We start from the raw sequence: 19,576 nt of genomic DNA, 5'->3' as shown, positions 1-19,576 counted from the left end.
GCCTTGGCCCTCCCAGTGTTTGCCACCCTTCCCTCCATTCAGAGTCCCAGACCATTGGAGAGATTTTTTTAGGGGCCAGGGAAGGGCAACATTTCCATGGGTGTAGCTGGCAGCACCTTCCATTTGAAAGGAGAAAATCTATTCAGAAGGATTCCCCTTGTGTGTCCAGGGGTCACAGTGCCCCATTCATCCCACTTCCTATGCTCCCTTTGTTATGAATATCCATTAACATTCTGTTCTAAGTGTATGACTCAACAGCAGCATTCTAGAGATCCTGCCCCAATGTTTGATAACTCTAGGTAAATGTCAGCTATTGAAATGGAAACCACCATGTTTAGAGATCAAAGAGTTCTCTTTTAGGAGTTCCTATTGAGGTCAGTTCCTTATGGCTAAAACAGGAGCATTATTCCTATCCAGTTATCTATCTTTGACAGAGGTCTATCAAATCATGACTGGTGTTGAGAAAGTAAATAAGGAAGTTTTATTTACTCCTTCTCATAACACGTGAACTAGGGGGTCACCAAATGAAATTAATAGGCAGCAGGTTTAAAACAAACAAAAGGAAGTATTTTTTTCATACAATGCACAGTCAACCTGTGGAACTCCTTGCGAGAGGATATTGTGAAGGCCAAGGGCTCAAAAAAAAACAAAAAACCTGGATAAGTTAGAGGATAGGTCCATCAATGGCTATTAGCCAGGATGGAAAGGGATGGTGTCCCTAGCCTCTGTTTGCCAGAAGCTGGGAATGGGCAACAGGGGATGGATCATTTGATAATTACCTGTTCTTTTCACTTCCTTTGGGGAACGTGGCATTGGCCACTGTCGGAAGACAGGATTCTGGGCTAGATGGATCTTTGGTCTGACCCAGTATGGCCGTTCTTATAAACCAATGTGGTAACATCTCCCATTCTCTCTTTGTCCATTGGTACTACTGACCTGAGAGCGCCAAAAAATGACAGAGTGCAGGACTGCTGTGCCATGATGTGTCTGGAAGTTCCAAATTGTTGTACCTCCTCTCCACAGTAAGTAAATGAAGAATTCTTTTCTTTGTCCCAGATCTTATATCTTTAGGTATCTGAAAATAACATCATTAATTTCCCTTTAAAATGGTCACTGTGAACGTTATTAATAAACTCTGTGCTACACAGGGGTTCTCTGCTTCAAAAAAGGATTTGTTAAAAAAAAATAGGGATACCTTCCAACTCTTCACAATATTTTTTCCATTTTCAAAACAACCTTAAGAATCATGTCACCCAGAGTCCAGCTTCTTCAGTGCTATATTTCCACATAAACTTCACACCTCCTCTGCACAGTTGGAGAAAATCCCAATGTTTATCCATTATCTCTGGAAGTCTGGATATTTTTAAAAGTAAGCGACTGTCTAGGAGTGAGGAAGAAGTTGCATCAAAGAGTCACAGAGTTCTTTCCTAGAGCAGATGGCAAAATCATTCTTAGTACTGTGCACTCTGAACAACACACAATCATATATTAAAATCTATAGAGTGTATTGAAAAGGGAAAATTTTTAACCTCTGAAGGAAAAACTGCAAGAAACAATAAACATCCAATTACTGTTAATTCTTCTATATAAAAAGCTACACAACTAACAGGTGTTCAAGACCACAGTTTTGAGAGATCCCAAAAGTATACAGTAATATTTACAGGTACCAGACAGAAAAGTATCAAAAACAATAAATACTTGGCAGAAAACAAATATATAAAATCAGAAGAGATATTAAGAGCAGAATTGTAGTGGTGTAGCAGTGCCACTATAATTTCAGGTGCATCTCAACTTCTGTTTAAAAGTCGACCTTTCAAAATCCTTTAAAATCGACATGCGTAGGTTCTGTTACAATTTGGTATGCTTCAGAGGGTGCAGGGTAGGATGAGTGACCCAAATTTGGAGTCATTTGAGCTATGGGTTGTGGCAATACAAGTCTTGAAAAAATAGTCATTTTCCAAAATGTTTCTAGGTGTTTTTTGTTTGTTTGTTTATTTGGATTTTTTTTGTGCAGTGCTAGAGATCAAATTATTGATGCGATGTGAATCAAAATGGTCCCAATCTGTTGAGTTTTACCCACGGTAGTGCATGGTGCCCACTAAATCTTTGGAGGACCCAAATTGTGAATGGCATTTAAGACAATGTACATTGTTTACAGTGTACATGTGCCAATGCAGAAAAACAGCAAGATGGTTTTCATTCTTGCCATTTTATATGTTTTCATATTCGACTCCTGTAAATGCTCTAAAATCCGAATGGTTACTCAGATTGCTTTGTAATTTGGTATGCTTAATGGAAGTGCCGGGTAGCATTAGTGATCCAAATTTGAGGGTCGTTGAACCAAAAGGTTGTTGAGTTACAAGCCCCAATCACCCCAAAATTGGTTTCCTTCTGCTATCTTGTACTGTTAACCTGAGAGGTACTAATGACTGGATGAATCACAGGCCACTTGATGGCTGTGAACTCACCCTTCATTTAAAATCACTAAGGATTAATTAATCACAAGACCCCATCTGAGACAGGAGTTTTGGATTCAGTAGCTGAAAGTTGCTACAATTTATTAATCATGGGTGGTAATTTTATTTTGGGAGAAATGTAATCAAAGTATATGGAGAAAAAACAGATGTGTGATTTTTTCCTGGGAGGAGTATTAGAGAGCAGAGGAGGGAGGAAATTTTATTTTCCTTGTTGGGCCTGTCCTGTAGTAGGTGATTTCTGGTTACCCATCTCGCTCTGTCAATCTGTTTCCTCACTTCCCCAGGTGGGTATTGTAGTTTTAAGAATGCTTGATAAAGATCTTGTAGGTGTTTGTCTCTGTCTGAGGGATTAGAGCAAATTCGGTTGTATTTTAGGGATTGGCTGTAGAAAGTGGATCGTGTGATGTGTCCTGGATGGAAGTTGGAGGCATGTAGGTACGTACAGCAGTCAGTAGATTTCCGATATAGGGTGGTGTTTATGTGACCATCACTTATTTGCACTGTAGTGTCCAGGAAGTGGATCTCTTGTGTGGACTGGTCCTCCTTCCTGTGGGTCCATATGATGAAGATGTCATCAATGTAGTGCAAGTAGAGGAGGGGCGCTAGGGAACAAGAGCTGAGGAAGCGTTGTTCTAAGTCAGCCATAAAAATGTTGACAAACTGTGGGGCCATGCGGGTACCCATAGCAATGCCTCTGACTTGAAGGTATAAGTTGTCCCCAAATCTGAAATGCAGTGCTGGCTCCAGGCACCAGCTCAGCAAGCAGGTGCTTGGGGTGGCCAACTGAGAGGGGCGGCACATCTGGCTCTTCGGCAGCAATTCGGTGGCGGGTCCCTCACTCCCTCTCAGAGCGAAGGACCTGCCACCGAAGAATGAAGCAATCATGACTTTTTTTTTTTTGCTGCTCGGGGCAGCAAAAACCCTGGAGCCGGCCCTGCTGAAATGTTTGTGGGTGAGGAAAAATTCGCAAAGCTCAGCCACCAGGTGTGCCGTGACCTAATCAGGGATACTGTTCTTGACAGCTTGTAGTCCATCCTCATGGAATATTGGTGTAAAGAGCTTCTACATCCATGGTGGCCAGGATGGTGTTTTCAGGAAGATCACCAATGCATTGTAGTTAGTTTCCTCAGGAAGTCACTGGTGTCTCGAAGATAGCTAGGAGTGCTGTTCTTCTCCAGGAGTTCTTATCCAGTCTTCCATCACTCACCGTCATGTTCCCCTTCCCAGTGTCCCACTCCTCCCCTTCCTTAACCCCACTCCTCCCTTACCTTAGCACCCAAACTGTCCCCTGCCCTACTACCCCTTCCCTCCCCACAACCTCCTCCCCCTAACTGCAGAATAGTCAGCAGTTGGTCTAGCCAGATTTTTGTTATATCGGGTGGGGAAGAGCTGGAGACAGGTCACTTTCTGTAAATGAAGGGAATAGGGATAGTGAGACAGGTAGAGGGAGGGTGGTTGCAGCTGTGGAGGGGGCAGGTTATGAGAATAGGTGGCAGGCAAGTCTTGGATTGGTTGTTTGAGAAAAATCAGTATTTTACTAGCCCCTGGGGAAGTGGTTGGGAGGCAACTGCTACTTACTGAACTAAGGGATAGACAGATTAACGCAGAGTTCCAAAGCTTTAAAGCACAACGGTTTGGAACTGATAGTACCTTGACCTCTGAGGGAAAAGAAATATGTCCACTGCCAGGGTTGGCTACATGTGGATTCTGGGCAATTTCTGGATCATGAGGTTATAGAAGTCTGTGGAAGAGCAAGGAGTACACCATGACGTGGCGATTGATGACTACAGGCTGATTTGGGTGGAGAGAAGTAGCCAGCATTGGCATCACGTTTTGCCCATTCTCCAGCATCTAACCAGTAATTTAAGAGGTTGTGATCTGACGGACACAGTGGTGGTTCATGAGGGTGGAAATGACCCAGGCCATATTCCTGGTATGCATCTCATACAATGTATAAGAGAGTAGATTTGGACCACATCAGTGATTCATTTCCAGGAGCTGAGAGTTTTTTCTGATTTGGCTAGCATCTGAATAATTTCTACAGCAACAATATGAAAGCTATTAATAAGCATTGGAAGACCATTAATCTGGAAACTGGAGAGTTCCTGGGTGACCAGAGAATGTGTACTGTATTGACAGAAAAGTTATAAGCTGTCATACCTCACTGTTCCTCAAATATGAGGGAAGATCTATTGGACAGGTGTTAGAGGATCTTTCTGTCAAGCATAAAACTGAGTATTTTGGAACAGAAACCCTGTCTGTGATTTCTCTCACTGACTCTGCCACAAACTCCACATCCCAATCATTGTGAAGCAACCAGGAACACCATCCACTGTAAAAGAGTCGTCCTTCATGCCAGACACTGCATGTGAGTCAGGTTATAGGAGGAGGGAAGTAATGGCATTAGAAATGCTGGTATACCTGGGAGTGAGGACTTCAGGAAAATGCATTCCCTGCTTGCAGTGGGGAAGACATTGGTACAGGAGCAAGGAGGGAGCCGGGTTGAAGGGGGAATGAAGTGAATAGGCTGGCTGGCTCAATATGCAAATTAAGAGACATGATATGACTAAATGACTCCTCCTACCAACAACATGTCATTTCATGTTTAAAAACGTAGGAAATTAAATGGCAAAAAAATTAGATTTAAGGTTTCTGGTAGTCTCATCCTCTTGCAGAACGCTGAGTTGAGCAAAACTCAAGCTTCTTAAAGTTTGGCAGTGGCCAATGGAAATTATTTGCATACGCTCCAGGTTCATTCAGTTTGTTAGGTGTACTTACAGTAAATGGTGGAGACAGCAGTTGGGCCGGCTTGGTAAAGGTATGTTTGTGACATGGGGACATGACAATTGATAGAGCTGTGATTACGGTATGAGGAGATCTATGTTTTGCATCCTCCAAAGTGTGTGAGCTAAGGGAACAGCTGTATGGGGTAATCAGGATCCAGTATGTATCATTTCAATGCAGAATGGTTTATGTTATATAATTAGCCATGCCCAGGGTGTATATTATAAAGGGTATTGTCAATAGCAAGCTGGGATACCAGAACAGTCTACGCATTTACTATCTGCATGCGCTTCAGGTTCAGTGAGTGTGGTTGGTATCAGGTGTAGCTGTACTGAATGGTAGAGGCAGTAGTTAGTGCTGCTTGGTATGTTTGTGAGATCTGTGGATTATGCAAGGTGTGTGACAGTGGCAGGGCCGGCTCCAGGCACCAGCGCTGCAAGCAGGTGCTTGGTGCGGCCAACGGAGAGGGGCGGCACGTCCGGGTCTTCGGTGGCAATTCGGCGGCGGGACCTTCAGTCCCTCTCGGGGGGAAGGACCTGCCGCTGAATTGCTGCCGAAGAATGAAGCTTTTTTTTTTTTTTTTTTTTTTTTTTTCAGTTTGTGGCAAAAACACTGGAGCCGGCTGTGGACAGAGCTGTGATTGTGATATGAGGCGATCTATGTTTTCCACCTCTTCTGTGTGAGGAAAGGGAAGAGGTGAATGTGTACCTTCAGAATTCAGTGCACATCATTCCAGTGCAGAATTGTGTAGGCTATGTCAGTAACAAGGCATAGGACTGTTATTACAAAGGATACTGACAACAGTGAGGTGGAATATGGGAGAATTCTAATGCTTTAGTGAAAATGAAAGTGTATGTTGAGCTGGTATCCTGTGAGTAAATGTAAGGGAGTTGTAAAATTCTGTGACATGGTTCTTAAATTGTACACATGTGGTACTCTTTCTGGGGAGATGGCTAATTGTGTGAGTGTATGCCAGGATCTGGAACCTCCTCTTTTAGTGCCAATGACCACTGTGAGTATGTGCTTAATGAGGCACTGGTCTGAGAGGGTAGAAGGAATGTGGTGTGAGCAAGCTTCTTTCTTTCTTTCTTTCTTTCTTTCTTTCTTTCTTTCTTATGGAATCCTGAGGGTGTGAGTGAGTGGGTTGTAAAAGGAGGTGAAAAGCTTGTACATTTCAGCAACTGTGGGGTTGGTAAGGTAAAGGTATGTGTCTTAACAGGGCATATTGGGGCATTGCTGAGAGGGCAGAGTTAAGGCTGCATGGGCAACCATAACTGTGCATTTCCTGATTTTTAGAAATTTGAATATTGCTCAACTCAGCGTTCTGTAAAGTCACTTTAACTCTGAGTTAACATAGTTTTTTGCTATTGAATATAGGCAGAGGACTGGAATAAAAGATTAGAAGCAGTCCTGATGTACAGCATTTTGAATATGTAAGGTGTTGTGTAAGTAAGTGCTACAATAAGTATTATTTTAATTTTGTGGAGGGTCAGATTATGACAGCTATACCTTGAGTAGTACCTAGCTCTACAAATACTCCTATTGACTTGAGTTGTGTAATATAATATTGATTGTGAATAAGGATATTAAAATCTGGCTTTTTGCTTGGGCCTGATTCTGCCACCCTACCTCACATTGAATAGTACCTTACTCCACAAAGTAGTATGATACCACTTATGGAGAGTAAGAGTAGCATAATCTAGGCTTGAATTATTATTTATGTGTATGTTTCACATGAAACACAGAACATATCTTATAAATACTATATTGGGGATACTTTATAGATGCTATTTGGTATGCACCAACTAGAGTATTATTAAATAAACATTGAGAAGTAAAGACTGTTAACAGAACTGTAGGAGAAAGCATATTCTGTAGTACAGCTTAATAATTAAGTTATTTTGGAACAAGATTACAATGGTAATAAAAATGATATTGTCTGACTCGAGGTCACTTTTCAATTGCAAGTTGTACATGATGATCACTCTCTAGAGGATAGAAATGAGAGACAACTACTACACACGCCCTCCTTATCAGGGAAATACTCACTTATGAGGTTCTGCTCCAAATTGCCAATTCATCCATCTGTTACTGAACAGCTAAAATATTTCTGCTCTATAGAGGGTATGGAGCTCTCCAGGATAAACTTGAAAACTCCTATCCACGTTGCCACATTTCCTTTCAGATGCTTCTGGAAAGCCAAATAAAAGAAGAAGAATAAAAAGATTTAATCTCTCTGGGACATTATAAAATAATTGGTTGTTGAAATATGTGGACTGGTTTTGTTATATTTTATGAAGTTTTGTGTTTAGTTTATGTACCTCCTGGAGTGTGTTGGGGATATAAAAGAAAACAGTGCTTGATGGCATGAGTCTTCCAGTGCAATCTTACTGTAAGCTGTTGATGTTTTGTGTGATTCTTTCATGTACAGAACTAGTTCCTCCAAATCCAGGAAACTGTTTTGGTATAGTCAGTCTATTCCCCCCCTCCTCCAGGAATCTCTGAATCCAAGCTTTAATATTGGAAACCAATTTTCTGTATTTTTATGCTTTTTATTGCATTTTATGCTGAATTACATCACTTTAAGACAATTTATGTAGAACATTAAATGTTGTCACTTACTGTAAAATGAAGCAACACATCACAGAGTGATGTCAGAACTGTAAATCACTGATCTTTTCTGATTTCCAAACAGATATTTTTTTCGTCAACACATGATGTCAGGATTCTTTTTTTTTTCCCTCATTGGTGCACCTGGTTTTAAATTATCCTGTTATCAGAAAGCAATAGTGTATGCATCCATATATATGTATGCATCCATGTGTATACATGTATGGATGCATACACTATTGCTTTCTGATAACAGGATAATTTAAAACCAGGTGCACCTATATATATATACGAGCTATCACTTATGAGTTGAATGAAAAGGGGTTTTGAACTTGTAGAGGTAAATCAAATAGCACACATCATACTTTATTAAAATTGGTCTACAAATGCAGGCCAGGACTTAAACTAATGAAGAAGAACCTATGAGTAGGTTTGATAGGCTTTAAATTATGACCTTGTACTACATCATTAAGCAGAGCTGATGTTATAACTTCTGTGTTATAACATCATTATATATGATTTAAACATTTTTTTCATTACTGCCAGAATTGTCAAACCTTTTCTAAGTTTTTCCTTTTCTGTGCCACTAGAATTAGACTAAACTTTGAAAATATTTTTTTTTCAGTTTATCATGGAAAAGCAACAATCTTACATTAGAAAACTTTTTTTCTTGCATTGGCTTCCAGGTTAAATTGGTATAGGCCCGTTTCCCTGCCATGGCAATGTTGACTTTAACTTCATTTCTGTGATACTCTAGAGTGGGCTGAAGCGGACAGCTCTGCAAACAGGCAGAGGCTTCATGCAGAGCTGCTAATCAACTCTGTTCAATGACTGATATTAGTTAGGGAACTAGCGGATTAGAACAATGTATTTGCAAAATGTCAGATCTGTTTGTTTTGAGATGGCAAGACCTACATTTGAGGGAGTTTAAAGATCAACTGAGATCCTGTGGGGAAAAAGAAACAGATAATTAAGTCAAGGCTTGCATTAGAAACATTTGGTATAATATAATAAAACCCACATACTATGGAAGAATTTCAATTCACAGGACCAACATCTTTTCTGGTGTAACATTACTTAAGTCAAGAGAGTTGTGCCAGCAAAGACTCAGGCTCCCAAACTCTCCATGATTATGCACAAAAGAACATGGATTTAATCTTCTTTTGTCAAAATAGATTGCAGTTCATTATTCTCTTAAAGGGAAAGAGGGCATGTGCACTTCTTTTAGGATGATGTCAGGATGGAATATATTTTAGAAATGAAAAAAAATATATTCTCAGATATGTAATTCAGATTAATCTTTAAAACAGGGCAGGAAGACCACAGACTAAATCTTCACAACAATAATACATGTTTGATGTTCATTCTGATATGTATATCTAAAGAAAATGAGAGAGAGGAGATGATACTCAAATGGGAATTTAATGATGCAGAATCAAGCCCTTAAATTAATTGGAGTTTTTTCTTTAGGCTTTAATGGGATCTAGCACCCACCTCCCACCTACTTCCATTAGAGTTGGGCAACTAACTGCTCTTTGTGCCTTTGAAAATACATATTTTTTAAAAAGGGATATTTTAAGACACATACAATTAAGTAATAAAAAAAACTGCTTAGCTCTGCCCTTTGTTCACCAATGCTGCTCTCTTTTTAGAGGATTTTTCCCACTGTATATTTTATAGCCAATACCATTTACCTCACAAAAACTAAATAGTTCCACATTGGCATGTGGTATGGCTTTGAGGAGGAACTTTAGAATTTGTTGAGTTGCTGCTCTGATGACCGGGAGATCGCTGAGTGATGTTCAGTCGCTGAGTTGAAGGCACTTGTTGTGAATTCTCACTGAACAGAGTGGGCCCCGTGAAGGATGCCACTTCCACTCCAGTTCCATTGACTTCAGTAGAACTACATGTAACAATAAATTGAATAGAACTGGACTCTTAATACTATTTATGAACAATAATACTTTTTGTTGTATTATACAGTTGTTTGCTTGTCTCCTTGAACATCTTGGCAAGGGGAAAAGGATGACACTTAATATATAAAATGAGTATTAAACCTGTAAATAGAATAGCTGAAAGTAAACCATATGGATGAATTTGAGAATAAGTAAAATATCTGTAATTCTGGTAGTTTTAATGTCAAGTTTTTCATACATCTGCAGCACAAGCTTGGAATAAATACATTATAAACATATTGCAGTTAATCTATATTCTGTCTAAATGCATGACTATTTCATAAGATTGGATGAAAAAGCCATACTTTTCTTTTATGATTAATATTAACACAGAACACATACAAAGCCATTTATCAACAGACATATTTTGATATTGGAGAAAGCCTGTTCTTCTAAAAATTTTCTGAAATATACTTGTATAATCATTCTTTAAAGTATAAAATATGATAGTTCTGCATTGTCTTGAAAGTAAAACGTGTGTTTTATTCATCAGAGGAGAAATGCTATATTTTCCTCAAGAAACATGACTGTATAATTTATTGTGTTTACATGGGGCTGATTCTACAGCTCCATACTTCAACATTCAATAGAAAGAGAAAAAAAGTAAAAGCCAAGTGGTGTGTTTAGCTGTTCAGCGAAATTAATTAAAAAGTATTAAAACACAATTTTGGCCACAACTTGTTCCTATAAAAATACTCTACACAAAAAAGGATCAACGCCAATGAAAAGTAAAAGACTCATCTATCCCTCATAGAAAAGCATATCTGCTATGACAGGAGTCGGCAACCTTTCAGAAGCAGTGTGCCGAGTCTTCATTTATTCACTTTAATTTAAGGTTTCACGTGCTGGTAATACATTTTAACATTTTTAGAAGGTCTCTCTCTATAAGTCTATACATTATATAACTAAACTATTGTTGTATTGTAAAATAAACAAGGTTTTAAAAATGTTTAAGAAGCGTCATTTAAAATTAAATTAAAATGTTGATCTTACGCTGCCGGCCCGCTCAGCCCACTGCTGGTCTGGGGTTCTGTTCACCTAGGCTGGCAGCGGGCTGAGCAGGGCCTGTGGCCAGGACCCTGGCTGGCAAGAGTCCGGCAGCCAGAACCCCAGACCAGCAGCCAGAACCCCAGACCGGCAGCGGGCTGTGCAGGGCCAGTGGCTGGGACCCCAGACTGGCAGTGGGCTGAGTGGCTCAGCCCGCTGCCACTCAGGGGTTCCATCTGCCGGCTCCTGCCAGCTGGGATCCCGGCTGCCAGACCCGCTCAACCCACTGCCGGTCTGGGGTCCCGGCCCTGCTCACATCCAGTGGGTACCTACCTTATCCCTGGTTCTGGCCCATTCTCTTCCTCTCTCTCTGCACTGAGCTGAGGGTGGGAGTGCACTGAGCACAAGGCTGGGGGTGAAGGAGCAGGCTGGAGGTTGGGATGTAGGGTCTGGCCAGGAGCTAGAATGAGGGAGGGGGCTCAGGGTTGGGGCAGGAGGTTTGGGTGTGGAGCGCTTACCTGGGCAACTCCCATTTGGTTCGAGGGGTGCAGGTGGGAATGTGGGGGGTGGTGCAGGAGCTCCCGTTTGGTGCTCACGGTGGGGGTGGTGATGTGGGGGGGGGTGCAAGAGTCAGGATGTGGGGGGTGCATGGGGTGTGAAGGGACTGGGTATGTGGGGTGTGTGCAAGAGTCAGGGCAGAGGGCTGGGGGCATGTGAGGGGGGTGCAGGTGTCAGGGCATGGGGTGTGGGGGGCCTGGGTATGTGTAGGGGCTGGGGTCATGGGGGGTGAAGGAGTCAAGCAGAGGACTGGGTGTGTATGCGGGGGGTACAGGGCTCAGGGCAGGGGTCTGGGGGTGTGCGGGGCTGCAGGGCTCAGGGCAGAGGACTGAGTGTGTGTGTGGAGGGGTCAGGGCAGAGGGCTGGGGGTGTGGGCTGGGGTCGTGGGGTGCTCACCGCAGAGGGCTGGAGGGGATATGCCCCTATTCCACATGCACCCCGTTCCCCAAGGACCTGCCCCTGCTTCTTCTCTGCCTCCGCCAGGAGCAGCAAGCACTCTGACTCCACTCCTCCACCACCCCCACCCTCGCAAGGGCCATCAGCTGATCAGCCAGCAGGGAGGGAGGGACGGAGAGGAGGAGGAGCGACAGGAACCCAGCACACTGTGGAAAGAGGCAGGGGAGCCTCCAGGACCAAGCTTCTGCCCCCTGCCCCTTTCCCCCTGCGTCCACAGGAGGGAGCGAGGGGGGGCGGAGGGTGGAGAAGAGCGGGCCGGGCTGGGCAGGATTTTTAATGGCACGCTGCTGCCTGCCGGGACTCTGGCAGGCAGCAGCGTGCCATTAAATATCGGCTGTGTGCCGTCTTTGGTACGCGTGCCATAGGTTGCCGACCGCTGTGCTATGGGGTTCTCTTTACAGTAAATGTTCCACCCATAAAAAGCCATGGAAATTATGTCCATACAGTGCTGTTCTGTTCATATACAATAAAACTGATCACTAGTAGTCAAAAGTGTGTTATGGTTCTCACATAGGTAAGAAGGAATAATTTAATTTAAAGTGATTCCCTTTACCATCTCTCCTAGCACTTGTTCCCATTCACATGCCCAAAACCTTGTCCTATGCAGGTGTAGAATACTTGCTTTAATGCAAGTAAATTCAGCTCAGAACTTTGTCCTAAAATCTAAAAAACACTTTTGTTGAAAGAGAAATCTTGCATGCTGGGCCATTTAAAACACTGAGTGAAGGGAAATTTGCTATGAGTGATATATCAAGGATCAACAGCCACTCTAACAGAGGGGTCAGGATTCAATAAGGGACTTATCCAAACTTGAATACAAGTTCAGGTTTGTCTGATTCAAGCGGTGCAAGGGAAATTGCATGATAGAGGTCTCATGCTGCCAGTGGTAAAGATTCCTTGGAGTTTCTACAAGTTGTAGATATTTTTCTAAGTTGACGTATTGCCAACATAGGCTAATTATTAGGCCTCTTTCTCACAGATAAGGAGGAATTTATCACTGCACTAAACATTAGTTCTTACCCAGGTTCAAGTGATCAATGCCTGGCTAGGTTTACTCTGTGGATTGGCACAAAGGGGCCCACACTCACTAGTGGGTTACACAGACCTGACATAGTCCAGACCAGCAAAATTGTGATGCTTTAAAAGGGGCCATTTTCCCAAAGATAAAAATAATTATGAACACAATTGATTCAGAGGAAGATTTAAAACGGAGACGTGAGAATGAACATTTGGCATTGATTACACACACATGTGATTGCCTGTTTGACGTTCTGCCTCACTGGCAGAGCTGTGAAGGTGCTAGAAAATTGTGACAATGAATTTAATCTGTGCACCTGGCAGTTACCTGAAACAGAGTTGTACGAGAGATGGAGAATACACAATAGTTTCCCTCTACAAAAATAACCTGTCCAGAGCCCGGAAACTAAGGCAAATAAACAAGTGAGCTTAAAAAGATGAGAGCACACTATGGAAAAAAGACTGAACATTCACCAATATCCAAACAAATGCAATTACTCTGTGTGACTGTGATAAGAAAAAAAAATTAAATGTAAATGTAAATCCTGGTAAATGGAGAATAATAAAATCGACTTTTCTCTCTTTCATTTTTCTTCACCATCCAGTTGTGCAGCCAACCATTATTCATATTGATGAGTGCTGATGTAAGTAATCCCAGTTACTTCAGAGGGACTACCACACCATAAGCAAGCGTGGCCCAACTCTTCAGTCAGGAAGAAACCCAGGTATTTTTAATTCTAGACTTTCTCAAGTGAAAAAGAGGAAAGAAAACACAAAGTTTAAGTTGCTCTTATATTCTTTCTATTATGTCTTCTCCCTATGCTCTTCAAATCCCATTCCTGTAGAATTTAGTTGTAGTGAAGAGTTTGTGGAGATTTGCTCTTCAAAAATATCAGTAACGGAACAATTATCAGTAGTGAACAATTCTGTTAAAAAAATCAATGTGTTTTGCTGCTAAGGAGCTTTATTCATTGAATAAGTTATGCTACAATTTGTTGCTCACTCAAGATGTCAGTGTTCTTGCTGAACATAGTCACTAGTGTTAGCCTGTAACTGGAATGGTACATCAGTGCTAGGCTGTTCCCATGGCCACAATGGTCCTTGACAGACTGTAGTGTTACTTTGGAAAGGAAATGTAGGGAATTTTAGACTCAGTAAGAATGGAAATTTTCTTGCAGTGCAAACTATAAAATTATAGAATGGTCTCTGCATAAAAAATTAACTTTATAAAAAAATTGAAAGCTGTAAACTTTTTTTGTTAACAAACAGTCCAAATTTCCCGTAAAAACACTTTGACATCTATTCACGTGCATATGCTTATTTTAATTCCAATAATTATTAGTATTTTAATTGTTATGTCTAAAAATGTATACTTAACATTCTGAACAATATAAATCTGGTGCATTCTGAAATGGATTATTTTATCTACTGCAATTTATTAGCAATAGGTCTTTCTAATCATAGTTATTATTTAGTACTTGAACCACATACTTGTCCTAATTTGATATAAAATGTTGATATAACCATATGAAGGTATTCTAAACTGGTTAGACTAAAGGTATTCTGTGCATATAAGACACATGTGGATTTCTGTGCTCTAACCTTATGAACACTTGCACATGTTCAGGAAAGCCCAGTGGATAAAATTTATGTATTGCTAATGATTTTTATTGGCCCCATGGCCCAAAGTGGTGGCAAACTGCCCAGGAATCTGAAAGAATCCTGTTTTTACTTAGTAGTCAGAATGAAGGAGTCATAAAAATCAGAAAGAAAGCTTGGTGAAAGTCCAATATATTCTAACCAGGTAGAACTGGGGTTGTCTGTGGTATGCAGAGTTTTGCCTCCAGACCTTTAAGGCATTTTATTTCAGCAGGATATCCTAGTTTAATATATTTAACAGTGATCTAAAGGCAGAACTGTATCCCTGGGCCAGATTCTCCCTTCTACTTTTCCAAGCCCTTCCACCCACAGACAGAATTAAATCCCTGTGGGTGGAAGGGAAATGTGCGGGAGGGGCACTGGCTTCACAGCATCTGTCCCTCCACAGCATCTGTAGGACCACATGGAAGCCCCTCAACTAGAGCACCACAGAATTAGGTCTCTGCTAAAATTTCTGAGGGCAGAAGCATGGTCTCTGAAACTGAGTAGGAGCCGTTTTCCATGGTATGCTCCCCTTCTGCTGACCCTGACGATACCAAAGCAGATGTGTGCTCTGACATTAGTATTGCTTCAAAGAGCATTAACATTTGCAGACTCCTTTCTGCAGCTGCAACTGTGCAGTGAAGGGAAGGAGCCAGCTAATGGTAGCCCAGCTCCTGTGCAGACTGTGGTGACAGGGGTTTGGACCAACAGCTATGCAGAGGCTCTTGGGGCTTTCCCAAATGTCCCAGTGCCCATGCAGACCTTTTGATTTGGGGGCCTATTCTGCAGGTTTAATGAAAACTCTCTCTTTCTTCTGATGGAATGGTTAGGAGATGAGGAGGAGAGTTTCCTATGTTTGCAGTAAGTACCTAAAACAAAAGGTCACAGTAGCCATCATCTCATACAAATTTTAGCAGTTGAACTGAATTTTATATCACTCAATGCAAATTAATATGGAAAAATGCAACAGGCAAGCACCAAGGAGAGATACATTATTTAAGGGTTGCAGGGAGATAGGAATAATGGGATGAATTTAGGGAACGTTAGACTCAATAAGAATGGATATTTTCTGGCAGTGTGATCTATAATATAATGGAATTGTCTCCCAGGGTGAAGCCTATCTTGAAACATTTAAAACAGGATTGGACAAAGAACTAGGAAATACACTGTTGAGAACAATTCTATATTGGTTTTAGCGGATTGACTGGATAACCTGTCATCCCTATTGACAACAGAAGCCAAAAAGCCAAGGACGGAAATGCATGGAGACTGAATTGCTTTCAAACAGACTTAGAGGTGGGCCTTCCAGAAAGGTGATGATTTGAATTCTGTGCAACACCACTGAGTTTGATGGGGTTCTGTGGGTTGCTTAGTAGATCAAACAGAATTTGGTTCATTGGCTAAGTGGCAGTGGGAAGCTTTCCTTATTTTGCTCCAAAGCATGTCCACCTGCCTCATAGATCAAAGGATTTCTATAATAAACACTGAATCTGTTCTATATAAAACATAAAATTATTACCTTATTATTTCTTTTTTCTGTTGATTATTAATAATCTATTATATATACTTATTAATAATCTCTTATTTACATCTCTTGCCTCTATTTGTCAAGTAAAATAAACTGTATGGTGAGATCTGGTGTAAATCATCAAACCTCAACAGAGCTATGCCAGTTTACAGCAGCTCAGGATTTGGCCCTTCATATTTAATTTAATAGTCTCTAGCCTTAAACAACGCATAAAAAGTTTGTTGCCATGAAAGATTATCAGCTATTAATTATTTTGAGTAAGATACAATATCCTCCACAGTGCCTTTTAATTCTATAATAAAAAGCAGGAAAGTCTTTGAAGCCTTTGAAATATTTTGGCCTGGTTCTGCTGGACTTTGCTCCACTCACTATCGGGCCAAGTACTAAGACTGGTGAAGTGTGGATATCAGGTTGTAAGGGGACAGTTATTTGCTAGCATCATCAGTGTGATTATTACAATTATAACTTATTATTTTAAATAGAAGAAAATTACAATCAAAGATCTAGCACAGCTTTTATTTTTATTATTTTATGGGGACTGCAAAACCTGGGATCAAATCTGGACCTATCAAATCTGCCTACCAGAATCATGGAAGAAGATGAAAAATTGGGAGTTTATGAAGGCTTATAAAATTATGTTGTTGGGGGAAGGGAGGGATAAAGGGTCTGATTCTGATCTTACTTTGGTTTTCCATTGCTTTAGCTCCACTGACTTCAGTGGAGTTCTTCTTATTTTATACCACTGTGAGATAAGAATCTGCTCCGATTTTTTATTTTTCTAGTCCTTGTTAGACAGAAAATAGTTAAGGACCTTATTTCTGCAGTGCAATCTGTTAGCACAGACTGCTGCACCCTTTTGGAAACCTGAGAGAAATCCAGGTACTATTTAATGTAATGGTAAAATGCCCATTGACTTCAGTGGGATCAGGATTTCTTCCACTGACGTCAGTTGAACTCCTGAGCAGCACAGGGGGTTCGGTCCGGCAGATTGTATTGGAGGTTTGGGAGAGTTTGGAAGTTTGGAGGTTTGGATCCTGCATGTTGAACAAAACCAAAATGGTTAACTGAATTGTGTTCATCCACTTAAATATATCAATAAATAAATAAATTTTAAAAGGCAGTTTGTGTCATACAGTTATTGGAGTCATTTGGAAAACTAATTCGTCACTATTTGGACAAAAAGATGTGATAGGGAAACTGCCTGTAAGTAATTAGTTGCTTATGTCAGTTCAATATCATTTGATCAAAAACTTGTCTGTTTACGAGACCTGCAGGTTCTCCAAACTTCCAATGTTTTAATCAGACTTTTTTCACATTGAAATCCACAACGTTATACAAAATCCCAAAGCTTCACATTCCAGAGAAAAATGAAGCTTGAACTGTTTTTTTTTTTTTTATTGCAAAGTGGTAAATTGGCAGTAATTGCATTTGGTGGTGGTGGTGGTGATCAGGACATATTTGGTTCCTTCCACCAAAAGTCTGCTTTAATGAGATTCCTTTGAATACCTAACAATATTGTACCATTCCATTGTATGATTCCATCAGTTTAGGTATTAACACTTTGATGGATCCCCCAGGATGCCACCTGGAACTGAGGTACCACTAAGCCCCCCTGATCCACCAGCCTGGGCTCCCTTTTACACTGTATTGCTGTGACAAGCTGCCAAGGCCTCCAGGCTTTATCTTGCATTTTCACCAGCATACGTACAGGTAGGGATGGGGACACACCCAGCTGGAGTTACATGCAGGCAGGCAGGCTCTCTGAGCAGCCCCTGCATAGGAAGGCGACAGCTAGGGTAACAGCACCCCCTCTGGAGTATAATCCAAAATTATACCTCTTGCACTGCACAGGGAACAGTACAGCATAAGATCATAAAATTAGCTCCCTCCCTCAATGTGGAGAGGAATACGCAACAACCTTCTGCCTGAGTTAGGATTCCCACACACTGGTTTAGATAATGCAAAAACAAATTAATTAACAACAAAAGATAGATTTTAAGTGATTATAAGGGATAGCAAACAGATCAAAGCAGGTTAACTACCAAATAAACAAAAAATGCAAACTAAGCTTAATATACTAAATAGATTGGATATGAATAGCAGATCCTAAGTGATGATACAAGCAGGCTGCAGATTCTTCAGGGGCAAGCTGCACTTGCTTACAGCTTGGAATCCCCAAATATTCCATTCACAGCCTAGAAATCCCTTTAGCCTGCGTCCAGCATTTCCCCCAGTTCAGTCTTTGTTCCTCAGGTGATTCCAGGAGTCTTCTTGTGTGGGGAGTGCAGAACCACAGACCATGTCACTCCCTGCCTTATGCAGTTTTTGTATATGGCAGCAACCCTTTGTTTCAATGCTTAATTCCCAGACCGGTCTGTGGAAAAACACTAACATCCCAAGATGGAGTCTGGAGACATGTGGTCTCGTCACATGTCCTGGTAGAGTCATAGCAGCCATCACTCACAGGCTGTCTGTGGCATCCTCAGAAAGGCTCCCCAGCTGGGAGATAAGCTTCTTCTGAGGCCTATTGTTTTCCTAATGGACCATTCCCCACCCTCTGTCTAGAATGAAAACATCTTGTCTAGTGGGCATTACACAGGTGTGACTACATGTGAAATACAGATACATAGTCGATATTCATAACTTCAGATACCAAAATGATACATGTATACAAATAGGATAGTCATATTCAACAAATCATAACCTTTCCCATGACATCTCACATGACTTATCTTGCATAAAATACATCATAACTGTCAGAATAATATCATCATAATATCATTAGGAAGAATATGGGGTGCAGTGTCACAGTGGTAATCAGAACATATCTGGTGCCTTCCACCAAAGATCTACTTTGATGAGATTCTTTTGAATACCTAACAATAATATATCATTATGATTCCAGCAGTTTAGGTATTAACAGTTTCATAAATTTGATGGTATCCTTGCTTTCCTGACTTGCTATTGAACCCAGAATTCTGAGGCTGCTCAGAGTTATACTAGAGGCTTTGATACTAGTGGCTTTGATCTTTGATTTATATCTTATGTGATTGTGGCTTTTTAATGAACCTTTCTGACTCCTCATCAGGGATGAAAGTTCACTCACTGGTGAGGGGCAGCACCACGCCTATTTATGCAGTGTTGCAGAGGCCTTGGGATGGCCCTCTGCACAGTGAATACGATAGTACCCTTTAGATGATGATACTAAAACCCTCTTCCCTTACCCCTCCTCATCCCCACTAGTTTTAATATATGGAATGCACCCACAGATATATGGAATGCAAAGCAATCATGCCTCATGCCATACACATTTACACATACTGGAATGGAATTAGACAGAGCTCCATGAGCAACATACCCATGCTCACAGAGCCTACCACACACACACCTGCTCATTAAATCAGAAATTCCACTCAACTTTCTCAGACATAGACAGGGCCAATGGAATATTGAGAGACTGAATGGGAAATTCCTTGCAGAGCACATACAGAAAAAAATGCATGTGCTTCCTTAGTGGAATGTTGGGAGATCATTAGTTAAAAAAATAGTAACCATTATCATGT

The sequence above is a fragment of the Chrysemys picta genome, chromosome 1, assembly GCF_011386835.1.
Source record: "Chrysemys picta bellii isolate R12L10 chromosome 1, ASM1138683v2, whole genome shotgun sequence".
NCBI classification, from domain to species: Eukaryota; Metazoa; Chordata; order Testudines; family Emydidae; genus Chrysemys; species Chrysemys picta.
The sequence above is the reverse complement of the archived record's forward strand: the minus strand, read 5'-3'. Positions refer to the sequence as shown.